The sequence below is a fragment of the Scardinius erythrophthalmus genome (assembly GCF_964197995.2).
Source record: "Scardinius erythrophthalmus genome assembly, chromosome: 11".
NCBI classification, from domain to species: Eukaryota; Metazoa; Chordata; class Actinopteri; order Cypriniformes; family Leuciscidae; genus Scardinius; species Scardinius erythrophthalmus.
The window spans coordinates 36,598,829-36,620,939 of NC_138231.1; positions in this window are offsets into that span (position 1 = coordinate 36,598,829).

A 22,111-nucleotide genomic window follows, 5' to 3' on the forward strand; every position below is an offset into this window, starting at 1 on the left:
GGACACCCAAATGTTGTTGGGTGGCTGTTCCCTGAAATAATGCCCTATTTAGTTTTTTTTGGCTTTTAGTATGAATATGTTAGCCTGAAGCCCCTTTCAGACAGAGATTCCGGAAAATACATGGATAATGTGTCCCGGGATCGTTTGATACTTTGATTGTTTGATACTTTGTTACTGTCCACCTCTGTGTTCAGTTCCACAAAACTGGAAGACTTTCCAAACATACTGTATAATAGGCCTTTTTTATAAAGAAAAAATTGTAAAAGATAAAATTAGGGAAAATCATTGAATTATGAATAATTTACTGCCATTTTGTGAATATAAAGTAATGATGTAATCAATAAAAAGTAACTGTAGTCAGATTCCGAATATAGTCCAATTACATGTATTACATTAAGGAATCTGATTACATAATCCAGATTACATATAATCAGTTACTACTGTATACCTATATATTTATCATTCAATCACCCTCAATTCCAAACCTGTATGACTCTTTCTTCTGTGGGACATAAATATATTTTGAGGAATGTTTCAGTGTTTTTTGTCCATACAATGAAATTAAATAGGATTAAGTGTTGTTTGGAGCCCCACATTTTTCAAAATATCTTTTTTCTGCAGATCAAAGAAAGTCAAACAGGTGTGGAATATTCACTGTAGGGTTTGGAATGACTATGGCGAGTAAATGATTTTCATTTTTGGATGAACTATCCCTTTCAAAAAGGACACAAAAGCAAGTTTTCCCATGCCGAACGATATCTTTGCTTGCTGCTAAATTTAAGTCTTAAGCGCAAAAAAAATTGTTTATCAGTAAGAAAATAAAATTAGATTCAAACGGACTCTTCAGGAACTAGTCGGGATGTATTTTATAGTCCTTAAATTTGAAGCTGAAGGGATGTGATTGTTCTAGATTTATCCTCTGTTACAGCAGGGTACTGTAAGCCCACTGTTAGCGCCTGGGAGTCCCTGGTACAGCACGGAACATCTCTTATAAGGCCTTCGGGCTCTCTCACACACACCAACACGGCAAAAAATGTGCCAATGTGTGCTCGACAATGCCACAGAACGGTTTCCTTCCCTCAGTGTCTCATTCCTAGCTCCCAAGATGTTCTTCAAGAGCGGTAAGATTTGTTACTTGTTTACTGTTTCAGAAGACGCTTAGCCCAATGGCACTAATGATGTGCTAGTTGTGTTGAAAATTGTACCACAACCGTCAAGCTAAGACTGTCTATTTTAAGTCTGTCTCTTCTAAAGATTCATGTCTTTTATGTATGTTTACTCCTATTATAATATGGAAAAACAGAAGTCAGGCATTATGGGTCTTAATAGTTGACGGGCCGTTATAGGAGGTAGCGGTCACAGTTTAGGAGAGGAAGTCACTGATGTAATACAAGGACAATAGCCTTTGGTTTGGGGCTACACTTCTTCTTGTCAACTGGAGCCGTGAAAAGAGGTTTTGTGACTGAGACTTTCCAGGCTTTGGTGTGGGAACACTGATCTTCATCCGTTTAGCCACATCACAGGAACCACAGATGCTTAGATGGTGTCCAAAATCAAATTTTGTAAAGAAACAAGGTTAAAAGACAGATTTTTTAAACATGTATTTGTGGTTGAGTTATTGTTTATATTGTGGGTTGAACTGGTTTATATAAAGTAGAGAGACTTAGTTGAAAAAGTCATGTTTGGTAGTCGTCTTCCAGTCTGAACTGAACTTTAACTGAGGTTTAGATTCTTGTAATGGAACATCACAGAGAGTTGAGAATATGGCAGGGTAATGAGAAAGCTAACACATCCTGTCGTGCCAAGGCAACTTCCTGTTGATTTTGTTTCCATTTTGACTTAAGTCAAGAGTTGTTAGGCTTTATATAAATCTCTAACAACTTTTTGGCCTGAAGACGTTTTGTAATATTGATGTTGTTGACGTTATTAGTGATGAATTATTAAAAATTTTAAATTATATAAGAGAACGAAAACCTGACGTGACTTGTGTGGACGTTCTGTGTAGCTTCACAATATTTCAGATAATGTTAATACCAATAAGAGCCAGCAGAGTGCAGTGTTTGCCAGGGATGGAAATTACTTATGGTTTGTCATAGGGATATTTAAACACAGAGATGTTTTTATTTTGGTCTGATTTGGAGAATATTATAAAGTTTTATCGTAATAAAAATATTCTACTTTTTAATTGATTATAAAACTTACAAAAAAGTTCCACAGTGTTTTTTTGGACATGATACCACATCTTTTTTAACATGTGAATACAATGGTATATAAATATGATACCATTCTTTTTTATTAGCTAACAATAGAGTGCTGTGGCAGTACTATCAGATGGCAATACATGGTAATCTGACATATACCATGGTACAGAAATGAATGTGCCATGGTATTTATAAGATACTGACAAGAATATGAAAACCATGTTACCTACATGGCAAATGCCTATGTAAATCCCCATGGTAGTACTAGTGAGTTGATTTAAATATCAGATTGTTCAACTTCAGTTTTCTGAAGTGACAGACACACCGAATAAGTCTGCCTTTTATTGGCCAGTTTTTCAAGTGCCATTACAGTAGTTCTCTTACGAGAGGTTCTCTCGTATTGCGTAAGTAGCTTACGCATCGGGAAAGTCTTCTTTCTTCGAGATCTGAAGCCAAAAAATTATCCTTAATTTTGTATTCATTGTCAACGCAGTGCAGCAGCCACCAGACCTAGGCAGGCTAAATAAGCGTGCTCATTGGCTGCTCGGCTGCAACTGCTTAAGCCTATCGGTGAGCGCTCTGAACGCGGCAACCAATGAGGGCGCTTCGCGCCCTCCACACCCTTCTAACCGTCAGAATGGGCGTGGCCAGCGTGTATATATTCAGCGCTCACAGGCTAAAATTCTGATTTTCTTGTCTTCAGCGACGCTCTTCGCATCGCTGGATCTTGAGAGCCGCCGCCGTTGAAACCAGCGACCAGCAAGCTTAGGACAGCGCCTGAGGAAGCCGGCCGTCTTCGCCGCCTTCAGCCATCCGTGCCTGCTACGCTATCCGGCGACATATCCTTTACATTATTACTGTTTCTGTGTGTACTCTAAAAGAGCACGAGGCGTTTTTGTAAAAACGCCTCGTTTTTGCGGCTCGTGCCGCGCCCCGCTCAGCAACGGAGACCGCCACCTCTCTGCGCTCTCCGCCTGGGCCGCGGGCACGCCGCCACCGCACTCTCCGAGTGCGAAGAGCTTTCAATGTCGACCCTGCGGGCTCGACTTGAAGCTTTCGACCAAGCTGTCGCTCCGCCTGTCCCTGCCGGGCCGCGCAATAAGAAGCGCCGCTCGCAGCGACCACCGGAGACTGTTGTGACTGAGGAGCTCGCCGGAACCTCTCCCTCGAGCTCTCTCTCGCCCTCTCCCTCCCGGCCGCTCTACCGCCGGCTCTGCCCGCGCCGCCGCCGCGTCAGGAGATGAGGAGAATGTGATAGATACCCGTACTCTCCCTCTGTTCGAGCCGTGCAGTACGCCGCTCACAAGGGATGGCAGAAGCGGACGGTCTCGGAGCGAGTTTCCTCTCCCTCTGTTCGAGCCGTGCAATACGCCGCTCACGAGGGATGGCAGGAGCGGACGGTCTCGGAGCGAGTTTCCTCTCCCTCTGTTCGAGCCGCGCAAACTGAGCCGCTCACGAGGGATGGCAGAAGCGGACGGTCCCGGAGCGAGTTTCCTCTCCCTCTGTTCGAGCCGTGCAATACGCCGCTCACGAGGGATGGCAGGAGCGGACGGTCTCGGAGCGAGTTTCCTCTCCCTCTGTTCGAGCCGCGCAAACTGCGCCGCTCACAAGGGATGGCAGGAGCGGACGGTCTGAGCTCTCTTTACGTTACAAGAAAGCTACTCCGTCCTCGCGCGTCACTGGTGAAAGGGGAACAGAGTGTTTTCGTCCCGCCGTGGCCTGGACTATAACCTCCATTCTCACACATTTCTCAGTCCCCTCTTAAGTTCAGGCGACTGGAATTGTTACTATTGCAGTATACGAGCCTGTTATAAATACACGCTCGCCTGCAAGCAAAAGCCGTCACAAGACATGATACTAATGTATTCTCCCCTGTGGCTCAGTGGCGGAATCCTAGACTGTCAAGCTAGAGACCGGGGTTCGGTCCCCGCTCTCGCGGCAGTTAAAGTTTATGCTGTTCGCTTCTCCGAGCTCGCGGCCAGTTTTTCTTACATACAGAAAACAAGCCCGCTCTCTCCCTCGTTGGGCCGCGCAGATTGCGCCGTTCAAGGGATGACAAAGCGGACGGTCACGAGCAGCGTTCAGCGTGCGCGCCTCACTCACCGGCGAAAAGAGAAGAGTGTGTGTTAGTCTCGCAACGGCTGGACAACCGCCAATTCTCACACATTTCTCAGTCCCCTCTTAAGTTCAGGCGACTGGAAATATTACTATTGCAGTAAACGAGCCTGTTTTAAACACACGCTCGCCTGCAAACGAACGCCGACGCGACACATGAGATCGCTTTTTATATGCTCGCGCTAACTTAAAGCCTATGTGATTCCCCTGTGGCTCAGTGGCAGAATCATACGTTTTCATGCGAGAGACCCGCGTTCGAGCCCAGCTCTCGGGGAAAATAAAATTTATGCTGCTTGCTTCTCCGAGCTCGCGGCCAGTCTTTCTTACTTACAGAAAGCGAACCCGCCCCTCGCACCACACCTTCTCAGGGTGCTCGAGTATTTTTTGAGCGTCTAAACACGAGAGAAGAAAAGACGGTTAAATCCCGCAGCCCTGCGGCTGGACCACCGTCGAAGCTTAACGCTCTGTCAGTCCCCGTTGCCACGGCTACTGCAGCTGTTTACCCCGCAGTCAACGAGCCGGTATCTACCCGCTCGCCTGCGCGCATCCGCCGTTCTCACGGCAACCCAGAAAAATGTCAAAAGAGCATAATGTCTGGTTGCACGGCTGACGCCGTATGTGTTTCTAGTACAGTGAATGTGCCCACGTTCTGTGCTCACCCCTGTACACAAGCACTATACATCCCGTGTCTCTCACAGAGCCCACTCTCATGAAGCAGGCAAAAGCCGCTTTAGTGTTAAAAGTAGGTCACGTGTCCACTTCTCCGTGCCCACACCTACTCACTGCCCGCTCTGTCACACGGCCTCGCACGACCGGTCATGTTTTAAATGTGAGTCCTGTGCCCGCCCTCGAGCGCTCACACATACATTTTCGCGCCTCACACTATATGTTCCCCGTCCAAAGCCACCGGGACACTGTGTGTAAAACGGCCAGCTATCGCTACGTGCGATCCGCCGTATCTAACCACCAAGAGCGCGCGCGCCGCGCCCGCCCCTGAATGTAACTCCTGTGCCCGCCCTCGAGCGCTCACACATACTAACGAACATTTTCGCCCCGACGCCGCCATCGCGCGTCGCGCCTCACACTTTATGTTCCCCGTCTAAAGCCACCGGGACACTGTGTGTAAAACGGCCAGCTATCGCTGCGTGCGATCTGCCGTATCTACCAAGAGCGCGCGCGCCGCGCCCGCCCCTCCGTTTCGAGCTCTCGAGCCCGCGATGCGCGGCGATCGGAGCCCGGAGGCCATTCTGCCCCTGGCTGCACACGCAAAAGCGTGGGAAACTATTCCAGGCGCATCAGAACGGGTGCTAAGCACAGTAAAACAGGGCTATACTCTGCAGTTCGCTCGCCGCCCTCCGCGCTTTCAAGCGCGTATCGAGACCAGAGTGAATGGGGAAGTAGCACATCTACTTCGAGCAGAAATAGCTACACTTCTGTGCAAAAGGGCTATGGAACCGGTTTCCCCTTCCATGAGCGAGTCGGGCTTTTACAGCCGTTATTTCCTCGTTCCCAAGAAGGACGGAGCACTCAGACCAATTTTGGATCTGAGACGTTTGAACGAGGCTCTTATGAGAAGACCGTTCAAAATGCTCACAACCAGACAAATTCTCGCGCAAATTCGCCCGAGGGACTGGTTTATATCTCTCGATCTAAAAGACGCGTGCTTTTCAGATCCTGATAATACCCCGTCACAGGCCATTCTTGAGATTCGCCTTCGACGGTCAGGTATATCAGTACACGGCCCACCTGTCGACACAGCGCGCGCGCTGCATTCGACGCCTGGCCGCGTCCCTCCGGCCGGGCAGCACCGTACCTCTCAAAACATTTCAGAGGCTACTGGGTTGTATGGCCTCAGCCGCAGCAGTGCTTCGGCTGGGTCTTTTACGAATGCGCCCGCTACAACGCTGGCTGAATGCCCGAGTGCCTCACAGAGCATGGGCTTCCGGCGGTATTCGCATCAGAGTGACTCAGAGCTGCGTTTCAGCTCTGAAGCCCTGGTTAGCGGCCGACTGGTACCAGCGGGGAGTGACAATGGGAGCTATCTCACACCGCAAAATTATCTCGACGGACGCTTCCACCTCAGGCTGGGGCGCTCTGTTCGAGGGCAAACCAGCTTTTGGCCTATGGTCAGACCGGGAAAAATGCCTCCACATAAACTGTTTGGAGATGATAGCGGTCGAGAACGCGCTCAGGCGCTTCCTCCCATTCATACGGGATCACCATGTGCTAGTCCGCTCGGACAACATGTCCGTGGTATCCTATGTGAACCGACAGGGCGGTGTCAGATCCAGGAATCTGTGCAGGCTGACAGAACGCCTTCTCGTGTGGGCTTACCGCTCGCTGCGCTCGCTGAAAGCCGCGCACGTACCGGGCCACCTGAATGTCGGTCCAGACAGACTGTCCAGGGACAACATTCCCCCGGGAGAATGGTCTCTGCACCTCCAGACAGTCCAGTTTCTCTGGCGCCTATTCGGCAGAGCGGAAATCGACCTCTTTGCGTCGAAAGACAATGCTCAATGCCTGAAGTTTTAATTTGAAGAGCGAGGACGCGCTGTCCCAGACATGGCCCAGCCTCCCGCTGTATGCTTTTCCTCCGATCTCCCTGTTGCCACAGGTCATTTCGAGGATCAGAGAAACGCACCACTCAGTGCTGCTTATAGCCCCGCGATGGGAAAACCAAACTTGGTACCCAGAGCTAGTGAGGCTGTCGCACTCACCCCCGTGGCCGATCCCGGTGAGAAAGGATCTCCTCTCCCAAGCCGCTGGATCGATCTGGCATCCCCATCCAGAGCGCTGGTCGCTGCATGCATGGGTGATCAACGGATACCCGTTGACCTGTCAGAAGGGGTCGTGAACACGATCACACAGTCGAGAGCCCCCTCCACGAGACGGCTCTATGCGTCTAAATGGTCGGTGTTTTCTAAATGGTGCGCTACTCAAAACCTGGATCCGCGCGCATGCGGGGTCCCGCGGGTGCTCTCCTTCTTACAAGAGCTGTTGGAAAAGGGCAGATCCCCTTCCACGCTCAAAGTATATGTAGCCGCTATTACAGCGTTCGCTGAGACGACGCGCGGCCGGGAAATGGGAAGGAATGAGCTCATTATCCGCTTCCTCAGAGGAGCTAGACGGATGAATCCCCCGCGGCCCCCCTCGGTTCCCTCGTGGGATCTGTCCTTGGTCCTGGCGGCCCTAAAGGCTTTTCCCTTTGAACCGCTTGAATCCGCGGATCTAAAGTATCTGTCGCTTAAAACCGTTTTTCTGATAGCTCTGTCTTCAGTCAAACGAGTGGGTGATTTGCACGCGCTATCTGTTAGCCCTGCATGTCTCGAGTTCGGGCCGAATGACTCGAAAGTCATTCTCAGACCGAGGCACGGTTACATCCCCAAAGCGATTGGAACCCTGTTTAGGGCACAAGTTATTTCCCTCTCGGCTCTGCCAGCATCCGATAGTGGGGACAGTGATAACCTCCTATGCCCTGTCCGGGCGCTGAGAGTTTACATCACGCGCTCCGCCGCTTTCAGGCGTTCAAAGCAGCTCTTTGTTTCCTTCGGCGGACGCACCAAAGGTCTTGCCGCCTCGAAGCAGAGCTTGTCCAGGTGGATAGTGGACGCGATAGCAGCAGCTTATGCCTCCAAACACCTGCAGTGCCCTCTGGGCATCAGAGCCCATTCCACTAGAGGCATGGCCTCGTCGTGGGCCTGGTCCAGCGGAATTTCTATCCACGACATTTGTATGGCGGCGAGCTGGGCCTCCCCGTCAACATTCGTGAGGTTTTATAACCTGGAAGTTCCTGCCCTACAGGCAAAAATATTGTCAGTATAAGTGACATGTATGCTCTGCCCAGCTCCCGTGTGCAGACTACGTTCATATGCTGGCGCTATTCTGGTAACTACTCAGGGTGAAGTGTTTGACTCAGACCGGCTGATCCGTTCTGTTTCCTATTTCCCGTTACGCGCTGTTATCGGTGCTGGCCCGCGCTGCTGGCCGCCGGCATTATTCTCTGCCGCGCGGGAATTTTTCTCTTCATGTGAGACCGACTATGTCGTTTCTCCTACCCTTATGAGTGCTTATGTACTGTATGGGCTCGCTCCGCCGGCCCTACTGTTTGTACTGTTATGTTTATAGACCGGCCGCGCCGCTCTATTTCATATGCTGCATGAAGTGCATGTACTGCGCTGGCCCGTCTCTCCGACCGGCCACATTTCCCAGCAGAGTGTTTTCCCCGGTTCCCTGGGATTCATGGGCTGGATGCTCGGCGCACACGGCGTTGACAAAGGGTTCCCGATGCGTAAGCTACTTACGCAATACGAGAGAACCTCTCGTAAGAGAACGTACTCGGTTACTAATGTAACCTCGGTTCTCTCTAGAAGAGGGAACGAGTATTGCGTAACCTGCCGTGTCGCGCCACGAGCTTTTGCGCTTCAGACTGCGAAAACCAGAATTTTAGCCTGTGAGCGCTGAATATATACACGCTGGCCACGCCCATTCTGACGGTTAGAAGGGTGTGGAGGGCGCGAAGCGCCCTCATTGGTTGCCGCGTTCAGAGCGCTCACCGATAGGCTTAAGCAGTTGCAGCCGAGCAGCCAATGAGCACGCTTATTTAGCCTGCCTAGGTCTGTCGGCTGCTGCACTGCGTTGACAATGAATACAAAATTAAGGATAATTTTTTGGCTTCAGATCTCGAAGAAAGAAGACTTTCCCGATGCGTAAGCTACTTACGCAATACTCGTTCCCTCTTCTAGAGAGAACCGAGGTTACATTAGTAACCGAGTACGTTTTTTTTTTTTTTGTTCCATTCAAAGCCCTTTGCTAAAGAAGGCTTGTAAATGACTAAATCTGCTCCTTTAGTACATTCTGTCCTTGCTCATGTACTTTTTTATTCTTACAGTAATTCTTAATGGCACTGAAACTCAGAATAACTAGATAAAAATATTCCATATGTCACTTTAAGGTTCAATTACAGTATGTTACAAAATAGTCAAAGCATTACTGGAATTCATCCCTGAAGGACATCTGACTAAGACTATTTGCTTTAAATAAATGTCACATCCATTCAACATCCTGGGAAGCTCAGAACACATGATTAGATTTATCTAAATATTATATGACTTCGGAAATAGGAGCTTTGAGGCACAGCACATGCTCCAAACTGCTGTCGCTGAGGTAAAACCCAGTTTGTCTCCCAATCTCGGTTTCCTCATTAGGAGTTTGAGGTCACCGTTCAGAATGTAACCAGAGTACTGTAGTCTGGGACCATGACCTAAATATCCTTCAATAGGCCTAAAACCAAACTGTTTCCGATAAAGGGCTCAGCTGAAAAAAAATAACAAGCTAGATAGCTGGTTTACACTGGTTTCTCAGCCGGTCTAGCTAGCTGAAATGTGTCCAAATCATTTTGCTGTACTGCATTAAAAAATATTTTTATATGATATTATATTATATTGGTGATTATTTTACAGTACAGTCCGTGTTGTTACTGTTAAGTAAAACTAAAACTTTATTTATTATTTAAATCTATTACAAACCGTTTTCACTGATTGAAATAAAGCAAAAAAATATATAATATTATAAACTTAACTTAGAAAATAATGTAAAAAAATAATGTAAAGTTAAAGTACTAAAGTACTAAAATGACTGAAACTAGACTTTGAACATTAAAAATAAAAGGTAATTCAATAATAGTATATAAACAATACTAAAATAACAAAGTACAGCAAAAAATAATATACAATATAAATAATATCGTTTTTTTCAAGGTGTACTTCAGAGTAGAACTCGAATCCAGTGTCATTTGTCTTTGATTCCTGTCAAAATCTCGGTTAGAGCCGGGCAAAATATACCAGAGTGTTCTGCCAGCAATATTTTTAGACACTGTGCCAGCTCACGGGAAATACATTTCTGTATTTATCTTTATCCGGAGGGAAAGGAAATAACTGCAAACCAAAAAGCTACAACTCTTGTTAGAAATGTACATTCCTCCCCTGCCCAATAAAGCGGTTCCTGGCTGGGATTTGCTTACGGGCGGATTCGAGGGGCTCTTCCACAACACATTCTGTCAAATTCATCAAAACCTCCACGGAATGCAAACTTTACTTTGGAGCGATGGCGTCGTCCGTGTTGTAGCAGCTCCGTGTGTGCAGATGTTGTGTGTTTGTGCATATTTGAGCACTGTAAACTACAGTTCACTTCTTGCTTCAAGTCCTGATGCATGAAGGACTGGAGCTTTGAGTTAAGTTTACGATGAGGGTTAGTCTACTCCACCGTGTTTTTGAGTCTGCCAACATGGCCTCGGGATGTTCAGGATTCCTCTCAGGTCTGCAAGGAATGTGGAACATTTGAGGTGCCAATGCTAGTGACGCACACGACTGACGGCAAACATTTCCTTCCACCTGTCCTTTTCCCTTCTGGCTGGAGTCCTGTCCAGAAAAAACACGTTGGATGGCATCGTTTTATTGTATCTTGTTCGGAGGACTCAGCGTTGAAATTTTTCTTGGATTGGGGAGTCAAATGACTTGTGTATTTGGTGTCCAACTGGCTGGATGGTGCCACATGGTGCCAAGAAATCATGGCAAATTGCGTCAAAACAAACAGAAAAATGGATCGAAATGAGTGATGTAAATAGCATCCACCCTGCCAAGTGAGTGACATCAGCTTTGCCAGAGTAAACCATTACGGCCCATGTTACCATGTCAGCAGACACTGTTTGTTGTTAAAATCGCACGGTGGAAACTCAAAACACAGAGCGCTGCTGAGCTGTTGTCAAAATCAGCTTTCTTTCCACTTCCAGACAATATCGCTTTCAGACCCAGGACTCAACTGCCCTGAGTTCAGCTCCTACAAATACATTAACAAATACCACTTTTCCTTTTCCTGTTCTCCATCATGGTAAGAACTGCCTCTATCTGGAGCTTCCACTAACTAACATCAGCCCAGACACAGCACCGCTGTGAAGAATATGCTTTAAAGAGACAGTTCACCCAAAAATGAAAATGCCGTTATCGTTTATTCTCCCTGATGTCTTTCCAAATACTTTATCTCATCCGTGGAATACAACTGAAGAAGTTCTGTAAACTGTCTGCTGCTCTCTTCCATAATAAAAGTGGATTGGCTCTTATAAAAGCATCATAAAAGTACTGTAGTTCACATTTATGCAGTGTATTCTTTGTCTTTTGACATGTAAATACAGTTAGACACAAACAGGGTCTTGTAAAAGCTTTTTGACCTTTCTAATTCTTTTCTATAGACCTTATTCATAGCAGCGCCATCTTTGGGTTGTACTGTTATTTTATGTGTTTTTGGATTGTTCTGCTGAGGAAACACTCCAAAAATATCTTTCCAAGAAACTTCAGTAGACATAAAACTCCAGGCTGTAGAAAATGATAAGTGATCTGGCAGTTTTATACAGCTTTTTCCAGCAGATGCCAATGAAAACAATCTATTCCTCACAGCCTCAGTTTCATACCTGTCATGCTCTGAATAAGGTTTATTCTGTTCTATTCTATGCCTTTAATCATCTCCTGTATCTTCTATGGATCAGTGTAGGTTATTATAGGTAGTTCAACGGACAGACTAAGGGACAGAGGTCAAGGGTCAAAGACCTGACTACACTGAAGCCAGACAGAAGGAAGTTGTTCTGTCCCTCTCACATATATCAGTCACCTTTTATCAAGCACAACACCCAATTCCAAACAAAAAGACATTAATACACTGTTCAGTGCATGTCATTTCTTTTGTGGCACGTCTGGTAGAAAATCCGCTGTACCTATTATACTATACCTTAGCTATTATATTTATACTGTTTTGTTTTGCATCCATCAAGTTCCGAATAAAAAGAAAATCCCATAAGATGAAGTACATTTCAATTTAAACGTTTGTAATTCCCTTACATGTTTAGTAGATGCTTTTATTCAAAGTGGCTTACACTGCATATACAGTTACAGTATATTCAGTTTTTGCATTCCCTGACATTGCTAGCTCCACACTTTACTCTTTGAGCAACAGGAATGCACTTAATTTATGTTATATATACAATTTTTGTGGTTGAGTTTATAGCAAAAATAGCTATCATGATATAAACACCAAAACATTTGGTGTCAAAACTATTTTCACTCAGAATTTGCTTGTAGATATCACAAGCCATTACAAAGAAACACAAGGTAACACATTGAATGAAACGTGATTTTTTTACGTATAAAAACTAATATATAATATGTGACCCTGGACCACAAAACCAGTCACATGGGTCAATTTTCTGAAATTGAGATTTATACATCATCTGAAAGCTGAATAAATAAGCTTTCCATTGATGTATGGTTTGTAAGGATATGACAAGAAAACAAGAAATTGTTAATAAAATTGGCCGAGATACAACTATTGAAAATCTGGAATCTGAGGGTGCAAAAAAATTGAAACATTGAGAAAATCTCCTTTAAATTTGTGCATTTATGGTCACGATTGTGCTGCATTCACTCACAAAAATACATGTTTTATATATTTACAGTAGGAAATTTACTAAATATCTTCATGGAACATGATCTTTACTTAATAGCCTAATAATTTTTTGGTATAAAAGAAAAATCGATAATTTTAATTTTGGCTATTGCCGCAAATATACCCGTGCGACTCGTGACTGGTTTTGTGATCCAGGGTCACATATATATAAAATGAGTCAATAAAAATAGGCCCTGAGCTTTCTAAAGAGTCCTGTTCTAATAACACATATTCACATTTCCCAGATAGGCAAACTCTCTCACACTCACTCACAGATTCCCCCACAGCACAGCATTTATTGACTCTCAGCATACTGTTACTTTCGTCATGTAACGCCTCCGATCTCACGCAGGCTACTCCGTTTCCGTTTTGTGTTTTTTTTTCCCATCTGTCTTAAGCTCTGTCCAGACAGATTAACCGAAACACACGCGGGCTAGAAAGATCACAATTGCGTGTTTGAGGAAGTGAGGTGGCATAAAGCCTGAATTCGACAGGTGAGTGTGTGCGAACACTATACGTCTCACTTACATCCTGAGCAAACAGGGACGGATTGCAAAAAAATGCTCCCTGAGCTCAAACCGTAGTTGCGAGCCGGGCCTATTGACAGACGCTTCGTTCATTCACCCACAAAACGTTGTTTCTCCTCGCAAACCGGTTTGAGCCGACCCCACTGCTGGACATAGCTTCGGCATCAAAAGATATTTTTAATAAAGTGGTCAACAGCAGTTGCGCAAACATTCTAAAGTAGCTTACGAAAACAGCCGCTCGAACGGCCGTAGAGAGAGAAGCCTTCTTATGTCCGCTGGAATGTTCGTAAGGCCCCGTTTCACCACCCTCTCAGACACAGGGGCTCTTTGTAACCGTTCACTGACCACACAGTACACCGGATCACTCTGGAATTCTGGGGTTGTTTGTCCTGCAGCATGCAGGACTTGTTTATTTTCTTTGACATTTTTCAATACAGTATGTGCTATAGGAGTTTGTCTAGCTGTCACAGTTAATCCTGTGAACCTTATGAAGTAAAATTAGAAATAGAGTTTAGTGAGTTTCTGAAGTTAGTTAGGAAAATGTTTGCTTTTCATTTCAGAAGTTCAAGTTTAGCTTCAGTGAATGTGGCGGCTTGCTTTCAACAGCTCTGAAGGTGAAATCTGTGTGGTAGGGACCGATTTCACATTTCAGAGCTCTCACAGATGTTGTGTGCGCGGCACGGGTAACATTTTGGTATTATTACTTTACATTTCTTTGAAACAATGACAGTGAGAGTAAAAAATAATACTAGTCAACATTTTATAGCAAAAAGTAGGTTCTCAGAAACAGTGTTTTCTAACCTTTAATGCCCTCATATTTTGAATAAAATCTCCTTTAAATCTTGGACACGAGAAAATGATTAGAGGGCCCCTAATGTAGGTCATTCACTGATGGATAGACTCTGGATGCTGGAGAGAAACCAAGAGTTATCCAAGGTGAACATATCATTAATGCACACATACATCTTGGTGTAAAAAACTAGCATAAAAAACTTCTAATTTCTAAGAAAAGTGTGTTTTTCTGAATAGCTAGCATTCATCTCTCACCCTTTCACTATTAAACACATTCAGCTAATCTGTGGGTGTTTCTGCTTAATGATTATTAAGCCTGTATTTCTGAAAATCCATAAATTGTAAAGAAAAAAAATCAATGGCAAGTAAAAAAAAATGTGTGTGTGTGTTTGTCCTGGTAAACCCATAGTGTATGTTATAGGGACGAAATGTAATATGCTTGTCCTTTTGTGCAATATCTAAAATCCTTATCCTTGTGGGGATATTTTTTTATCTTCATGAGGAAAACAGCTTATAAATCATACTAAGTGATGTTTTTGGAAAATGTAAAAATGCAGAAAGTTTTCTGTGGAAGAACATATGAAGAGTTCAGATGCAAAAGCCTCTAAGTGCCATCTGAGATTTTCTTCTAAAATTATCATTTTTATCAAGCTCGTATATTTACAGTTTTTTTGGATTGCTTACACACTAAAATTAAAAGTAGTACACTATTAGCAAAACCTTACACTCAAGAAGCAAAACATCAGCCCATATTTGCACAACTATAAGCACATTGTCAACCTCACACTTGTTGCAAAACTCTACACACAGTGATTTGCAAAACACTAAACACACTTAACATACATTACACACAAAAATCTATCATGAAGTCACTTCCTTGCAATACCAAAGCACTGACTGTCAAATTACCGCACCGTCCAACCAATTGGTTCAACACAGTCATCAGGTGTGCAAACACTTGTTTGCTTAATTGTAGACACACCAATCAGGTGTATAAGCACTATAAAAAGCAGCAGTCATTCAAGACGTTTCTTTCCAAGGTGTCTTGCTAATGACAACATTGCCTGCGATGTTGATGAAATTCTCTGGCCAGATCCAGCTAGGCGAAGAGACAATGTCTAGGTTTTTTTTGTTTTGTTTTTTTTACAGTAAACTTACAGTACAATACGTAAAGTGACATTTTGTTACAGTATTATGAATCTCCAGGTCAACATTTTGGGCGTGTTGAGAAATAAATGAGTTTCTTCAGTCTGCAACATTAGTCTTGTGTAGTGTTTGGTGAATTTACATTATATTTGTACTTTGTTGATGGTACCCATACACAAAAGAAATATATTTTCAGAGTATATTTTGGAATATATGCAAATATTTGAAATTGGCCCAATAAATATATTTCACACTTACTGTAACATCATATATTTTTTGTTATATTTCAGAATATTTTTCAATGTATTTTTTTTCTGTATGGGTCCCCAAAAGTGTCAAAAATATATGTGCCATATATTCCAAATACATTGAAATATATTCTGAAATATAACAAAAATATATGATGTTAAGTGTGAAATATATTTATTGGGCCAATTTCAAATATTTGCATATATTCCAAAATATACTCTGAAAATATATTTTAAATAAATTTATTTTGTGTATCTAATCATAGGGAAGTAGAAGTGCTAAAAGTGTTTTAGGTTTATCACAGCAGAGTGTAACTCGTGCGAACAGAGTATAGTAATGTGAAACGTGTGTGTTTCATATGGTAACAAAGTGTGGTTTTTAAACAGAAGTGTATAGTTTTTACAAGAGTGTTTAATTATGCAAAGGATCTGTTGTGTTTTGCTAATTGGGTGTGTGGTTGTGCTAACTGTGTGTAGTGTTTTGAAAACACGGGCCCTGTTTTGAAAATCGTGCTTAAGCAATCCAAAAAAACTGTAAGTTCAGTAATTTCACTTAAATGGTAATTTTCATTGCCATTTAAGTGAAATTACTGAATTTAAATATACAAGCTTGATAAAAATGATAATTTTAGAAGAAAATCTCAGATGGCACTTAGAGGCTTTTGCATCTGAACTCTTCATATAGTTTGTACAGTGCAAAAATCATTATGTCTGTGTGTGCGTGTGCGTGTGCGCATGTGTGTGTACCTACTTAACTATATTTTGGGGACAAATTTGTACCCAGAAGTGACCAAAACCTGACAAAATCTCCAAAAACATCCATTTGGGGACGTCCTCATTTGTAAAACTGGTATAAAAATACCATGTTATGTGTGTGTGTGTGTGTGTGTGTGTGTGTGTGTGTGTGTGTGTGTGTGTGTGTGTGTGTGTGTGTGTGTGTGTGTGTGTGTGTGTGTGTGTGTGTGTGTGTGTGTGTGTGTGTGTGTGTGTGTGTGTGTGTGTGTGTGTGTGTGTGTGTGTGTGTATTCTGGAATGTTATTCTGGAATGTTAAATCTTTCCTAATCCTGATTACTTATAGAGTATGACTTCCTAGTTTATTTTCTGTAAATGACTTCAATTCACATGTAAGATGTATTGCTTCTCTGCGCCTTTGAAATAAACCAGTCATCTGGCGATGGAACTGTTGCTATTCAAGGTGTCTGGAGCAATGAATAGCTATTGAATGATATCTAAACAGAGTTGGTCTGATGCAAGGCCTGTTTTAAACTTCACCCATGATATATGCCTTCACGTCACATACCTCTCTTCCTCAGTTCATCTTTGGCAGCCTAAACAATTACAATGACTTCACCCCCTCTCGAGTTCTGCCGCAATAATAGCAGGGTGTCTGTGCGTTCTGGAAGCAGCCTGTTTGCTTTATTTGAACTGCATTAAATAGGGCTAATACTTGGAACGGTCACTAACCGATCTATGATTAAAGAATGCAGGGCTATTTTTTTGTCATTGCTGGTACTTTGTGTGCTGCGAAGAATTATCCCATTTCCCAAGCTTTCCATTCAGCACCGCGCCAAAGACGTTTGAAACAGCACGTATACACTAATCAGGGGAGAGCCTCGGCTGGGTTTCATTTCACATAGAGAACGATCAATTAAGCCCCTTGATTTATGAGGAAAAACTTCACAAAAATGTCTAAGCTACTTGTTTTTCATCTGGCTATGTAATGTAATCTGTTTTAGTCAGGTAAACTCGGGGTCAAGAGGTCGCACAGTTATCGAGTTCACGCTTATCTTTGGAAATGAAAGTGTGGGAGAAAACATGTTTTTAAGACATTAAAATGGTTCATAAAAGATTGTTTTTCTCTTTTCTGCCTATCAGAGAGAGCAGAGGTACAGTGTCCATACAGGGAGGCCGTAAATCACACTCCCATAGTCGGAATGTCCGCTTTCAGGGCAAACGGCACCCGCTGTAGAGTAAACAGTCCTGCCATTTACTGAGAAGATTTTTACCCTATTCTGCCAAAATGCCACAAAAAAAAAAAGGAATTTATCATGTCAAAAACATCCTCCAGCGCTATCAGACTGGGGGAGAGTTTATCACCTTGTGCATTTCCTAAAACACATATCACCTTATTTCAGTTCTAATTTTTAATATACTTTTTAATCAAAATCAGCTTACTTGATGTGCATCCTATCACTGTTGTTACATATGTATACTTCCCTACTATAGAGGCAAAAACCAGTGTGAGGAAAAAGCAGGGTTATTATAGTGAACTAAAAGTTTCATTCATCCAAAGCAACATTTGTCATCTTAATTTAGTTTAACTTGATGTACTAAAGTAACAAAATAAAATGTAAATACAATTAAAAATTAAGAAACACTCAACAAAATGAGTAAATCTTTAACTAAGATACTAAATAAAAAATAGAAAACGCATTCAAAATATAAAAAACAACAAAAGTATTTCAATATGTAATAGTTATATGAGTAATATGAATCTGAATTCACATTATTCATAAAACAGTAGGCCTAAAGTACCCAAATGACCTTCTACTTCCAGTGAGATTCTGAAGTGTGCATCCAATGGACACTTAACCATTCCATGAGGCCATGGGAGGAGTTGAATGACAGTGAACATAACTAACGCTAAAGGTCACATGACAACATGGCGGATGTAGTATATCCGGATCAAATTCATATTATAGAAAACATGCTTTTTAATTTGGTCCAATGCAACTTTCCCATATGCGATTCGTCTCGCATTTGGTGTGAACAGGCCTTTACATGCTAGACTAACAACAAGTCTACTGAGGTTTTTCAAAACCTGTGTGAAATGACTGACATGAATACGCAAGTTATTTGACCTGGCAGCAACAACTCTGTCCTTGTCTGTAAGTTGTTTGTCAGACTTAGCCAGGCCTTGGAGTTTTTAATGGTTAGCTGAGCGATTTGGCACTAAACTATAAACTTAAGCATCTTGGATTTGTTTTGAAGTGGATTTTGAAAAATGTTCACAGCATGTCTGAAACTGGAGAAAACAGAGATTCTGTAACATGACTGAATGAGGCGAGAGCTCCAGGAGTTCCCCGATGAAAGTTGTGCGTTTCAGTAATGTGCTGTGGTTTACGATCTCAGGGATCAGACTATAGGCTGGGCGAATGAGTGAACTAACTCCATAACTGTTTTTATGCTTCCCAGGGCTCCAGTTATTAAACTCGAAACGAATGAGACCCAGACCTGACTTCTAGACTCCTTTTTATCTTGATCCCCTGGCACTGAGATATAAATCTGAAATGCACAAGCTTCAGAGGACGCAGAGAGGGTATTTCCCAAGTTTTCTGCTGACCTCTACGCCAGGTGTGCACCTTTGAAACAATGACTGCAACATGGAGGTAGATACAGTCACATACAAAGTAGCAGTGGAAAAACAAAATATTTCAGGTCAGCAGCTTTACAGAAGATTACGGGTGAGCCACAGAGATTACGGTTGGTGGGTTTGGACTCTGGGACGGTACACACCTTATGATGCACAAAAACTAACAGGTCTGTGAGAGCCGGAATTCTTACTGGTTGGTAGGTGATCAAATACTTATGTCATGCAATAAAATGCAAATTAATTACTTAAAAATCATACAATGTTATTTTCTCACAGCTGAAGAGTACCTATGATAAAAATTACAGACTTCTACATGCTTTGTAAGTGGGAAAACCTGCAAAATCAGCATTCGGCAGTGTATCAAATACTTGTTCTCCCCACTGTATACATACTCACTAGTTATATACTTACATACTTATGGACTAGTGCCAAACCAAAGACAACCATCCCAATACAATAGAATAACATCATCACATTACAACGGCAAGGGACATAAGTTCAGAGTGCTATCTGGTCACCGTCTGAATCTGACCTACTTGAGCTCACAAAAATACTTGTGTCATTGCATCATGAGAATCTAAATGTGTTTAAAGTGAGCTGAACGCCTGGCGTGAACTCTTGACACAGAGCAGAATAACCGTGACGCAACCCACACAAACCGTGTCTTTGTAATGGCCGCGTTGCTAATAACAGCGCAGCGGAAACGTATCGGTACACAGACAGTTCAAGAAGACAACATCTGCATTGCGGACTGCCTGTGTCCTTGCATTTGAAAGTGTGTGAGCGAGGCGACTACTTTGGTGGTTATTTCCGCCACCCACCGCCGTCGTGTGTGGCTGAAGAGGCCTCAAGACCTCCAGCATGTTCTTGGAACTGTTGCTTAGTAACTTGTGAAATACTTAGAGGAAATAAGTAACTAAACGTGCAGTACAGTGGTAAAAGCAATAGTGATTCGGCCTACTTTTATATAAAGCAACTGTAATCTGTCTGACATTTCTCTTGTTGGCATCACTATTGATAAACCATAGACATATGCACATTCTCACACACACATCATGTAGCCTTCCTGCTCACTTTCGATCTTTCCTCTGCGTCATCATACCACACACAGGTTTACATTCGTACTAAAACACATACTGCTACTAGGCTAGGTGACCAACTGACGCAATCGCACATACGCAAAACGCATTAGTACTTCCGCAAGCAATGTTAGGACGTATGATTTTTACCCAATGTGGTTTCAAGGTAAAACCAAAGCAACATTTCCCTGTTATTATTCAGTAAGCCATGTGTAAAATCGCGACCTAGATATATTAATCATTATATGGTGATTTTGCTGCAGGCTACTGAAACAGGAGCAGACAGAAGCAGACATCTGTTGTGCATCTCCTGTGTGGGCCCATGGTTTCGGGTCAGGTTAGTGATGTAACGGATGTGAGCAAGAACTGTTCATTCATAGACAGCTGATGCCTCTGGGTCTTGGGACTCTAAAAATAGCTGTTTAGATTCAGCTGACTGACTGAGGAATCTCTTCTTTATTTTTATTAGTCTGTTTCGACCTCCCCTGCCGAGTTCACTCTCTTGTCTTCCATTCTTGCTCTCATCTGTTTTAAAGACTATGGATGTCCACCTGAAGATAAAACACTGCTGTGCATTCAGTAAAAAAAAAAAAAAAAAAGAATTGTGCATTTTTGTATTTAAAAAAGGGTGATGTTTTGCTGAGGTAGCAAACAGGGTGTAGAATTACAATTTGTACTGTAAGGACAGATTTACAGTCACTGTTTACAGATCACAGAGGTAGTCTAAAAGTTTCATCGGTGATCTTTAACCTGTGTTGAAGGTGAGAAAGTGTTGAGTGAATGGTGTGGAGGTGCTCAGTGAGGGGTGTGTGAGGAGTGCTGGGTCGTTAAAGCAGTCTAGCCATACGGCACACAGCTCTAAGCTTCCCATAAGGCAGGAAATTCCTCCTATGGGCCGTTCCACACCTGCACAAACATTTCGTGCCGTAGCACGAGCGAAACTCTACTACTGACACCCAAACAGGTCATGCAAACCACACAGACTAGATCTAAGATATGCCTGCACATTTTTCTCATGTAAACACACACAATCATTTTTAGGGTCGTAAAAGAATAAACTTTTACCTTTACTGTAAAAGTAAATGCTAAAGTCTATGTTATTTGCAGTGGTTCACTGCAAAAATTAAAGGGTTAGTTTACCCCAAAATCTAAATTCTGTCATTAATTACTCATGTCATTTCAAACCCGTAAGACTTTTGTTCAATTTCGGAACACAAATGAAGATATTTTTAATGAAATTGAAACATTTCTGTTTCTCCATTGACAGTCTACGCAACTACCACTTTGACGATTCGTAAAACTAATTCATATGAATTAAGAGGTTTAGTACAAATTTTCTAAAGAGACAGTCACTTTATATGATGAACAGATTGAATTTAGGCTTTTATTCACATGTAAACATTCATCAACAAACACATCAGTTGTGGGAAATGGAAGTTCAAGCATGTTCACTTGAGGTTCATTCTCCTGTGTTACGCACGTTCGAGCCTCAGCAAGAACCAATGAGGTTTGTTCTCGCATGTCAAAGCAGGTTCGGTTGAGCTTCTGTTTATGTTCGCTTATATCAATGTTTATGTGTGAATAAAAGCTTAAATTCAATCTGTTCATCATATAAAGCAAACAAGTCTCATCAGAAAATGTTGACGTAACAGCTCAATTCATATGGAATAGTTTCACGATCTCTTTATGAACTTTTTGAAGCGTTAAAGTTAACACAGTCTCACCCCCAAACGTCACATACTGACGCGTCTTGACCAAACGGCAATATACGACGAAAAGGGTACCCCTAAAACGTCCGTATGTGACTATTCGGGTTATGGGTAGGTTTAGGTATGCGTTAGGGTACCGCTAAGAGGCGCTGCTGGTGCGCTTATGTCTTCGTCTCATATGGACGTTTTAGGGGTACCCTTTTCGTCGTATATTGCCGTTTGGTCAAGACGCGTCAGTATGTGACGTTTTGGGGTGAGACCGGGCTGTTAAAGTGGTAGTTGTGTGGACTGTTAATTAACTACATGTACTTAAGTTATGGAGTTAGGGTTTGGTTTAGGGTTAGTTACTTGTAATTATGCATAATTTACTGTTATTACTATAGTAAGTATGTTGTAATGTGTAACGACATCACCTTAAAATAAAGTGTTT